General features: G+C 41.1%; 2 pseudogenes; both read left to right on the plus strand.

Annotated features, from left to right (window-relative positions):
- Positions 1 to 6,397, plus strand: part of LOC122116716 — a 99,713-nt pseudogene extending 93,316 nt beyond the window's left edge.
- A 3,113-nt stretch (positions 6,398 to 9,510) lies between these two features.
- Positions 9,511 to 10,095, plus strand: LOC122116711 (annotated as a pseudogene).
- The last annotated feature ends 218 nt before the right edge of the window (positions 10,096 to 10,313 follow it).

Raw genomic sequence — 10,313 nt, forward strand, 5'->3', positions numbered from 1 at the left:
TTACCCCTGTGGTACAGCCCAAGGCAAAAACCTCCCTGTGAATGGTGGCCAAGCTGTTCCTATGTGCTTCTTGTCCGAGGACCAGCAGAGCAGATTCTCTGAGCCTGTGTGTGAGGACAAACTTGGGGAACTCACAATATCAAGCTGAAGTTGAGGTTTCTGTCCCACAAGGGCCTTGGCTATATTCAACCACTTAGAAGAAGCCACCATCAAGAACAGCAGCAGCAAAAATAATCTCTTAAAAATTGGTAGTGAGAATGAAATTTTTGCTTGGCGCGTGTTTGAATCAGGATTCTTGTGATCACCACCTCCAAAGTCTACGATTTTAGAGGCCCAAGTCATCCCTCTTTGCCACTACACATCTTCAACCCCACAAGATATTCTCCATGTTGTGTGGGCAGCCAGTGTTAGTTTACAGGCAACTATTCATGTAGATGTTCCAGCATGCATGTCTTCATATCTTCCTTTCTAATTGAAGAAACACAATCTTTCCATCAGCACCACTCTTACAACAGTGGAAGCTGTGATTTTTATTTTATTTTGTTTTGCAAATAGTATGTTCTTCTGCCTCGTTTTCTTTTCTCTTCAACATTGTGGATCCTCTCCCTTGAACAAGGCACTGATGCTATTTTGATGCGCTTGGGTCCTAAGTCTTGAGAGCATTCCCTGCTGACCTTCCCATCTTGAGTTTTGCCTTCTGTGGTACTCCTGGCCTTCAGGGTCGCAATGTCTTCTTGCATGTCATTCTCTAACATGTCATCCACATTGTATGATGAGGGCACACACACCTTTTGCAAGCTTGCTTATGCCCTCATGATGGATTTGTTACCTGTGATTGAATCTAAGCTGCCAGTCAGTGACAGTTCGGAGGAGTTGGTGGTAGGCAACACTTCCCATGGAATGTGCAGTGATGGAAAGTACCATCCAGAAGGGATGTCTTCACTTCTCTTGTGTTTTCTTCCTCCTTGGTTTTGATCTCAGGGCCTGCTGCTTGTTGGACACTCTACCATTTGATCCAAGCTACCCTCAAGTCCTTCTTAGGTAAAATCTTTCATTATTGCTCAGACTTTTTGAAGATCCTCCTACCCTCAGCTGGCCGCAGAGCTGAAACTACAGATGTGTGCCATCCAGCCAGTTTGTTTGCTGATATGGAGTCTTGCCTTTTGCCTGGGTTGGACTTTAACTGCAATCCTCTTATTCTCAGCCTCCAGTATAGCTGGTATTACAGGTGTGATCCCTTTCTGAGAGCCCAGCCCTCCAGGGGTGATTTATCAGAAGAGCAGATTCTGTAGTGTCACATTATCCCCACTGGATCCTGAAATAATGAGAACTGGAAGTTAAAGGGCAAACATTATAAGCCATTTTCATGATTTAAATATTCATTTTTAAGACAGGAGGTAAGATTTTCACCCAAAGGGCATTGCCCATACCATCTCACTCTATTTTTAGCATAATCTAGGTCCAGATGCTCTGGAATCTTCCTTCTCTCATAGATCTAAACGGCATCTGCCATCCTGAAGTATGAAATCCACCCATCTCAAACGTGGACAGAACACACAACAGCAATAGTGATTCCCCTTAGGCTTCACCCTCACATCCCATCTCCTTCCTCCTCTCCTTCATCTCTCTGTGTCCTTACCAGGGATCCAGAGCATGAGCAGCCCCAGGAGTTGAGCTGGGCACCTCATCTTGAGAAACTGAAGTTAGGAGTCCTGATCAGTCAACTTAGGGTCAAAGCTGAGCTTTTATCTTAGATGTAGCAAGGAGGCTCCTCCCTAGGGAGCACTATGCAAAATGTATGTTGGGTGCAGCAATGTGGCAAGACTTAAAGGGCATGGAAGGAGGCATCTTAGTTGTGTCAAATAATTTTTGTATTGGACAGAAGGCAGTAAGTATAAATTCCATGCTGCCTGCCTCAGTGGGCAGTAGGAGGCCCTGTGGAAATTCTGGGTGTATTGGGGAAGAAGGTGGAGGTGACATTCATATGGACCAACCTCTCTAAGACAGCAAGGAGTCTCAGTGCAGTGCAGGTGTGGGGACTGGTCTCTTGGAGAGGTACAGTCACTTGTTTGGATCCTTCCCATCTAAGAATATAAACAACTTTGTCCTCTTAAGTATTGCCTTTCAATTTCCTACTGTTGACAGCATAGACTTGAGCTATGCTGGTAGTTGCCATGTGAACCAAGCATGTTAGAAAGAAAGGTTAGCAAGACCTTTTCCTTGGACCTAGTGAGTTAAACTCATGTGATGCTCATGTGAAGAGATCTTTGAAAGGGTGGGGAATAGTGAAAAAATTTCGGTTTCAGCTAGCATGCTAATTGTTTAGTTGAAGACAAGAACAGAGTTGTGAAATTATACTTTTAGTAGTGAATACAGATTTCCTGGTAACTAGATTTTACAAACTAGATTTTACTGGTGAACATTCTGTCCTTTTTCTAGATATATCAGATTCATAAAAATACCACTTTGGCAGTACTTGGTTTGAAGTCAGGGATTCAGACTTGCTGGGTTGGCATTCTACCACTTGAGACAAGACTGTTGTCCTGATTTATGCTTGTATTTTTGAATATAGAGTCTTATGGACTTTACAGCCTAGGTGGATTTATAATCACAGTTCTTTGGATCTCAGCCTTCTAAGAAGCCAGACACTACTGGTACATGAGAAAATATTTTTTTATCAATTAATTAATTAACTTGTTTTTATATTTTAATTTATTGTACCAATACTAGGACTTGAACTCAAGGCCTGGGCATTGCACCTTGGAATTCTTCTAAAAGGTTGGCACTCTACCCCTTGAGCTACACATCCAATTTTGGCTTTTTGTTGGTTAATTGTAGACAAGAGTCTCATGGACTTTCCTGCCAGGGTTGGCTTAGTACCATATTCCTCAGATTTCAGCCTCCTGAGTAGCTAGGATTATAGATGTGAGCTGCTGGTGTCTGGCCAAAAACATTTTTTAAGTGAAGAATATCTTGATATTATCAGCCGTAATGAACATTTAGAAGTTTTTCCTTCTGTATGGTCTTAGAAAATTCCTTCCCATATCTATTCTTTCTTGCCATGGATATTATGTCTTCACAATCATAATTCCATAGTTTACAAAGAGATTTTCTGTGTTAAAAAAGAAAAAAAATCAGCCTTTTACTATCTCATGACTATTTTAATTAAAACAGGGCTTTTCCTGGGGCTTCATCTAAGAGGGTCACTGTGGTGAGTGTGTTAAGTCAGAGCAGGGAAGACTTTAATTCCAGACTTCCTGTCTTTAGAGATGAATCTGTGTTGTTTTAATCAACAAGTTTATGGTCTTTTACACATTCAAGCAATGTAATACATTCACTGCACAGTGGAAACTTGATTTGTTGGAAAATGAACAGCTAAGGAGTCTGCCATGTCTTCTCTTAGTGTAAAAGCATCTCTGTATTTTTCTTTATCTAGAAGACACATAGAAGTTTCTCAACATTGTGAAAAGCAGTTATGTTTATAGCTGACAGTTTGGAATTCTAGAACCTTATTTTGTATCTGTCTAATCTGAATGAGTACTAATAAAGTAATGAAAGAAAACAACTTTTAGCTCATTGGAGCAGTGACAAAGTCTACTGAAGTCAGAGGATAAAAGAACTTGTTAGAACTGTTTGGGGAAAAGTTACTCAGAGGTCATGTTCTTGTCCTTGGAAATTGGAAACTTCCTCAGTCATTGTATTGTTTGGTTTTCTAGTATTGTGACAGACACGCTAACATTTCTAAGTTAAACTTTGAATCTTCTAATTCTTTTAAAACTTGAAAAAAATGATATGTCTAGGACAAGCAGAAAATGTCAAACGCAATGTCCATATGACCATGTAAGATGATGCTAATCGAAATGAACCCCAAGATAGGGATACACAAGGTTTTTTCATTCTTGCTGTTGTTTATAATGTACTTATAATGTACAATGTGACTTTCTTGTTTCTTTTGTATATTCTTCCCCCATGGTATAACCCCTGTTTTCACGTATTTGATTCTGGTGCCTTGCATCTTGTATATACATTTTTCTAATTTGGGGAGGGCAAGGGAAACAACAAAATGCTAAAATAAGGATACAGAATGACTCATTGTAATAATGAGATGTACAAGACACTATGTTGAAAACGAACCTTAAAACTGTTTTTTGTGGTGGGGGGGGTGTTGGGGAGGTGGGGAGGAAAGAGATGTTAGGGGAAAAACAAAGGAGGCGGTAACAATGCTTGATAGGAAATGGACTCATTGCCTTACTCATGTAACTTTAACCCTCTGTACAGTATCTTTACAATACAAATGGATAAAAAGTTTGAGAAATGACCACAGATACTATTTGAAGCAAAATAAGAGGGGGGATCATATTGATTAAGTGGAAGACTTAAAATGCACATTGAGTTGTCAATAATATTCCTGGTTTTATGTTTCAGGTTTCAGATCAGTTAAATTCCTTTAGAAAGAAAATACCTTGAAGCCAAGTACCAGTGGCTCACACTCTGATGTTATCTACTCAGGAGACTGAGGTTTGAAGCCAACATGGGCAGAAAAGTCTGTGAGACTTAAACTTCAAACATGAAAAACTTCAGTTGGGGCATGACTGAAATGGTAGAGCTCCACAGGAGCAAGCATGTGAAGCAAATGTGAGCCTCTGAGTTCAAACTCCCCACTAAATTTATCACTCTGTTTTGGTCTTTCCTTATCTTTTCTTTGCCATATTTTTCCTTCTTTCTTTCTTCCTTCTCTCCCTCTTTATCACATTCTTTAATGTTTGTTGCTATTTCCTACCATGTTACTTTGTTTCACTATGATTACCTGATTGAGCTAATTTGTCTATCATTTCTGTAAAACTCAATTCATTTAAATAATATTCAATTAACCCTGAGACCCTTATATTTCTCCATCTAGTGGTTTGTAGTTTAACTCTTCCAGACTGATTTTAGAACTTCTAAGTTGACTTGTCTATCTTTTCTTTCTTTCTCTTAATACGTTTTTTATTGTAAAAATACTGTACAGTTGCACAATTCCACTTCATTTGATAATAATTTTGGCTCTTGATTTACATCTGGTGTTTTAAGAATCCACTTCTCAGGTGATTTGTTTTCTCCTATGCTGATTGCTTTGCCTAGGCCTCTCCAGACTGCTTCTCAGCTTTGATAAATGAGTGCTTTGAATTGGGAACTGAGCTGCATCAGGTGGACTGGGAGAGCAAGATGGCGGTACAGATCCAGGTCCTTGTGTTTCTGTTAATTTGGAAGTCTGGCAAGATATTTGAAAATGTACATTAAAAGTTCTACTGCGGGCTGGGAAGGTGGCTCAATGGTAGAGCGCTTGTCTTGCATGCTCGAGGCCCTGGGTTCGATTCCTCAGCACCACATAAGCAAAAAGAAAAAAGCTGGAAGTGGCATTGTGGCTCAAGTGGTAGAGCGTTAGCCTTGAGCTGAGGGACAGTGCCCAGGCCCAGAGTTCAGGCTCCCTGACTGGACCCCCCCCCCCAAAAAAAAAAAGTTCTACTGCATTCCCATTTGTAGACTAATATCCATGTATAGATAAACATACTGACATAACATTAGGGAGTAGATTTTAATGAAAAATTTTAATATTTATACTCGCTTTGTAAAGTCGATGTGTTTGTCAGTCTGTGTGATCAGTGTGGACTTCTAACTGTAGGTGCTTGCATGGACATTGTGGTTACTCAGTCTCCAAGTTCCTTGGCTATGTCTGCAGGAGAGAGGGTCACCATCAACTACAAGTCCAGCCACAGTCTTTGGTTGAACACTAAGAATGACTTGTCTTGGTATCAGCAGAAACCAGGGGAATCGATAGGAAATGTACTCATTACCTTATTCATGTAACTATAACCCCTCTGTACAGAATTTTACAATAGTTAATAAATAAATACATATACATACATGCATATATATATATATATATATATACATATACATATATATTTGTGTACCAAGAGAAGCTCCTAAGCTGCTCATGTATTGGATGCATACTCAGGCATCTGGAGTCCTTGATTGGTTCAGTGGCAGTGGGCTGAGACTGATTTCAGATTGACCATCAACAGCATCCAGTCTGAAGATGTGCCAGATTATTACTGCCAACAAAGTTACAGTACACCTTCCACAGTACTTCTTCTTTGAACAATAACCCCTTTCAGAGTCCAACCAGCTGCTTGCACCCCACATAGTCTGGACTTGTCCACTTCCTCCATCTGCCTGAGAGCCTGTGTACCTGCCCTGACTTCTGAACAAGCAAGCTTTCAGTGCTCAACAGAAAATGAAGAGGAACATATATGTCTCTTATGTCCTTTTGCATGGAATGTCCCTGTAGGAAAACTCAGTAAGCAGTCTCTGTATTGGCTTACTGTAGTAATTGACCAATGTCTCTGTGTCATCAAGAAGAAAATGGGAAATTAATAGTTCTGGAGGTCAGAAGTCTAATACAGGACTCAATGTGTTGGCAGACTGCATTCTCATATGTAGAGTGTCAGAGAGAACATGTCTTGTGCCTTTCCCAGCTCCTAGAAGGTAAACTTCCATCTCTGACAGTATTTCCTTCTCTTCCATGTTCACAGTAAGTAGCCTGCCAGTTCTGACCTTTCCGATTCACACTCCTGAGATCTCTCTATATGCTTTCAAAATGTGCACCAAGAAACACCACTCTACATTCATTTGTGCTAAGTAAGGAAGTGATTTTGTGTTCCATAGACTTTGCCTTCTAGACTTTATAGATCATAGTCGTTAATAAAATGTAATGTTTGGAGAAAACTTTATGCCAATCAAATAGAGCAAGTGAGCCCAAGAGCTGAATGTAGTCCTGAGGATAAGGTTATGGAGAGCTTTGTATTGAACCATCAGCAATGCATGGGGATCAGGCCTGTTGGACCTATGGTGGCATGGACATGAATATGGGCATGGGTGGGCAACGGCACTGTGTCACCTTGCCATGTAAAGCAATCCCAAGGCAAGGGGGAAGTTTTCAGAGCATGCCTGGAGACTAGGTTTCTTGGGGTGGTCCTGTGGGAATGATTATGACACAGCCAAGTTACATAATTCCCAGTTGACCCCACACCCAGTGCACTCATATTTGCCAAGCCATCCCCACAACCCAGCCGTGATGATGCACAGAGAATCCCTTCCCCACCCTGAATGACCATGTTAGTACAGAACCCCACAATGCTGAATTCTGTAGACTACAGTGTTGGCGGACAGGGCATGGATATCCATGCTGAGTAGTAGAAGGGAAGACAAGAGAAAGGAAATACATGTAACATCGTTAAGACTTTATGAACTTGGACCAGATGTTGACACTTAACATGAAATTCCAGAGAATTGTGCTTTTTTTCACTTTTGTCATTTCTCATCAAGTAACAGAGGACTAATATAACAAGAACGCAAATGTGAAAGAAACCATGGGCTCATTGAGACAATTCTGTCATGTAAGATCCTCTGGAAAAGATTCCTAGAGTTAGAATTACTGTAATGTAAACAAAGGAACTAAGTTAAACTCATACATTTTTCTCCATTATAATGCCTCAAAGAGTTGAAGATAATATATCCTGTGTAAACAAGATGAGACAAACACACAAATCAGAGGCTGTCTGCTAGTACAACATATTCTCCACAAGCGCCATTCAATCACACTGGTCATTCAGTCATGACCAGTAAAGACAGACTGCAAGCTATATACTATCTATTGCAGAGAATGACTGCAGATCAAACCAATGTGAAAATGGGGAAAATACCTTCGAGTTACTCTCATAAAGATGAGGGGCTCAGGTATGCATGCACCACCTACCTTTTAATCACCACTGAGGAAATTCTAAGGGTACTCATTCCTGACACAGTGGTCTTTTGTGGTTTATAGGCAGAGACCTTCTCTCTTGCTTCAAGATGACAGTGAGACACAGGATGGTGGGTAGACGTCAGCACAAACATATTGAAGAACAATACCAAAATGTGAACATTGCCTGATCACCTAGCTTTCTAAAAACTAGAATCTGGCCAGATGCTCTACATCCAGTTACTACAAGACATTGGCTCCTCAAAACACAGTAGGAGGAATTTACTTAAGCATCAATGCCGTAATTTGGCTACTGCTCAGTAAGAACTTCAGAGTGCCATGGTTCAAGGTTATGGAGATTGAAGGTACAGACAGTCCCTATTCACAAGGTGATGAGCTAGGATGGGAAATCCAAGTTAAGGAATAGAAGTGACATTTCAGATGGTCAAAAGTATGTCCAAGTTTTTTCCACCTCCAAGACCCTACCAATGTTTATCTGCCTATACTAGCTTGACAAGAGATACCCACAGCAAAGCAGGTATCTGAGTCAGATTGATTTGCCTTCTTTATGTAGAGGAATAAAAGCAACAAAAATCAAACAGGAACCAGAAACACTAAAGGTATTTATGGTTACTCGAGAGGATGTGCACAGAGTACAGAGATGTTTGCTAAAGTGAACAGGTGTGGCATCACTAGTCATACTTCCATGGTAATATGTAGAACCATCACAAATATCAGAAGATCTGCAGAACATAGAACAGTCAAAAGAAATCAACTGTGTAGCCTATTTAATACAGGACAGGAGAGACACCTACAGCCCTGGAAGATCTGTTGTGGGTTACAATGGAACAGTTATACTATACTTTTTCTCCTTATCCTATGACTTCTTCCCATGAATTAACATTTCACTTTAAAAGAGTAAGACTACGGGCTGGGAAGGTGGCTCAATGGTAGAGTGCTTGCCTTGCGTGCATGAGGCCCTGGGTTTGATTCCTTAGCACCACATAAGCAAAAAAGAAAAAAGCCGGAAGTGGCGCTGTGGCTCAAGTGGTAGAGCACTAGTCTTGAGCTGAAGAGCTCAGGGACAGCGCACAGGCCCAGAGTTCAGGCCCCACGAGGGGACCCCCCAAAAAATTAAAAGAGTAAGACTAGTTTAAATCCATAAACACTTTGTAAGAACACAAAGTGTATGTTCCCATAAGAATTATTTGAGGAAGTGGAGGTATAGCTTGCTTGATAGAGTACCAGCATTGAACAAATAAGCGCTCAGCCCCTCATCACTATAAAAACATAAAAATAAAAATGAAATAATTACTGATTATGAGATAAAAATCTAATAGCTCATACTCAAAGACTACACCCTACAAATAAGGATATGTTCCTGCATTACATCACACTATTAGATAAATTACTCCATCTAATGCTAATATATTATGCACTATGATTACAGTCTTCCTAACATCTACTGTATTGAAAGGGCCTCTGGGAGAAGAGCACTGCCTGCAGAACACTGCCTGCCCTGGAGCATCCTGCTATGTGTAGGAGCACCTGGCCAGTGCTGAATTACTGAAGTGAGCCAGCCCTGCAGCTGTGCCCAGTCCTGCCCAGTCCCTGCATTTGCATTTGCATTTGCATATGCCCAGAGCACAGCACACTGCCTGAGTATTTCTTCATAGTCTGCTCACACCCTGTGCAGGAGTCAGTCCCAGTCAGCACACAGCATGGACATGAGGGCCTGAAATCAGATCCTGGGACTTGGAGTCCTGCTGCTCTGGCTTTCAGGTAAGGAAAGATAGCAATGGAAATTTCATCAGTTCAATGTGGTCAGTTCTATCTGGCTCTCTGTGAGATCCTCATGAAACATGCATATTTATGAGTACATTTGATTCTATGTTTCCATGTCAGGTGCCAGATGTGACATCCAGATGACCCAGTCTCCTTCCTTCCTGTCTGCATCTCCAGGAGCCAGAGTTTCCATGTCTTGCAGGGCCAGTCAGGACATTAGCTATTACTTAAATTGGTACCAACAGACACCAGGGAAAGCTCCCAAGCTCCTGATCTATGGTGCTGAGTATTTATCATCCGGGATCCCCTCCAGATTTAGTGGCAGTAGATCTGGGAAAGAGTTCACCCTTACCATCAGCAGCCTGCAGCCTGAAGACGCTGCCATTTATTACTGTCAACACTATTATAGTACATTCCCACAGTGATAAAAGCTATAACATAAACCTCCCAGGGAAACAGAAGTGAGAAGTTGGGCTGCCCCATATGCTCCTTCTGGTGCTTCCACCTGCTGACACAGCTTCTCACATGCAGCCTGGCTCTTAACACTACTGTAAGTATTTTATAGAGCTTTCTTCAAATGCTCCTCTGTATCTGTGTCTCTTTTCTCCTCCCCTGCCCCAGAAACATGCCCGTGAATCTTCTGATATGAAGGCATCTTTTGGTATTCACACAGTAAAACTAAAACCAGCCATGATTCTCCAAGCAGGAATTGTTTTAATACAAGAAATGAGTCTCATCACTAGCT

The sequence above is a fragment of the Dipodomys spectabilis genome, unplaced genomic scaffold (genome assembly GCF_019054845.1).
Source record: "Dipodomys spectabilis isolate Male_0828 unplaced genomic scaffold, ASM1905484v1 ptg000137l, whole genome shotgun sequence".
NCBI classification, from domain to species: Eukaryota; Metazoa; Chordata; class Mammalia; order Rodentia; family Heteromyidae; genus Dipodomys; species Dipodomys spectabilis.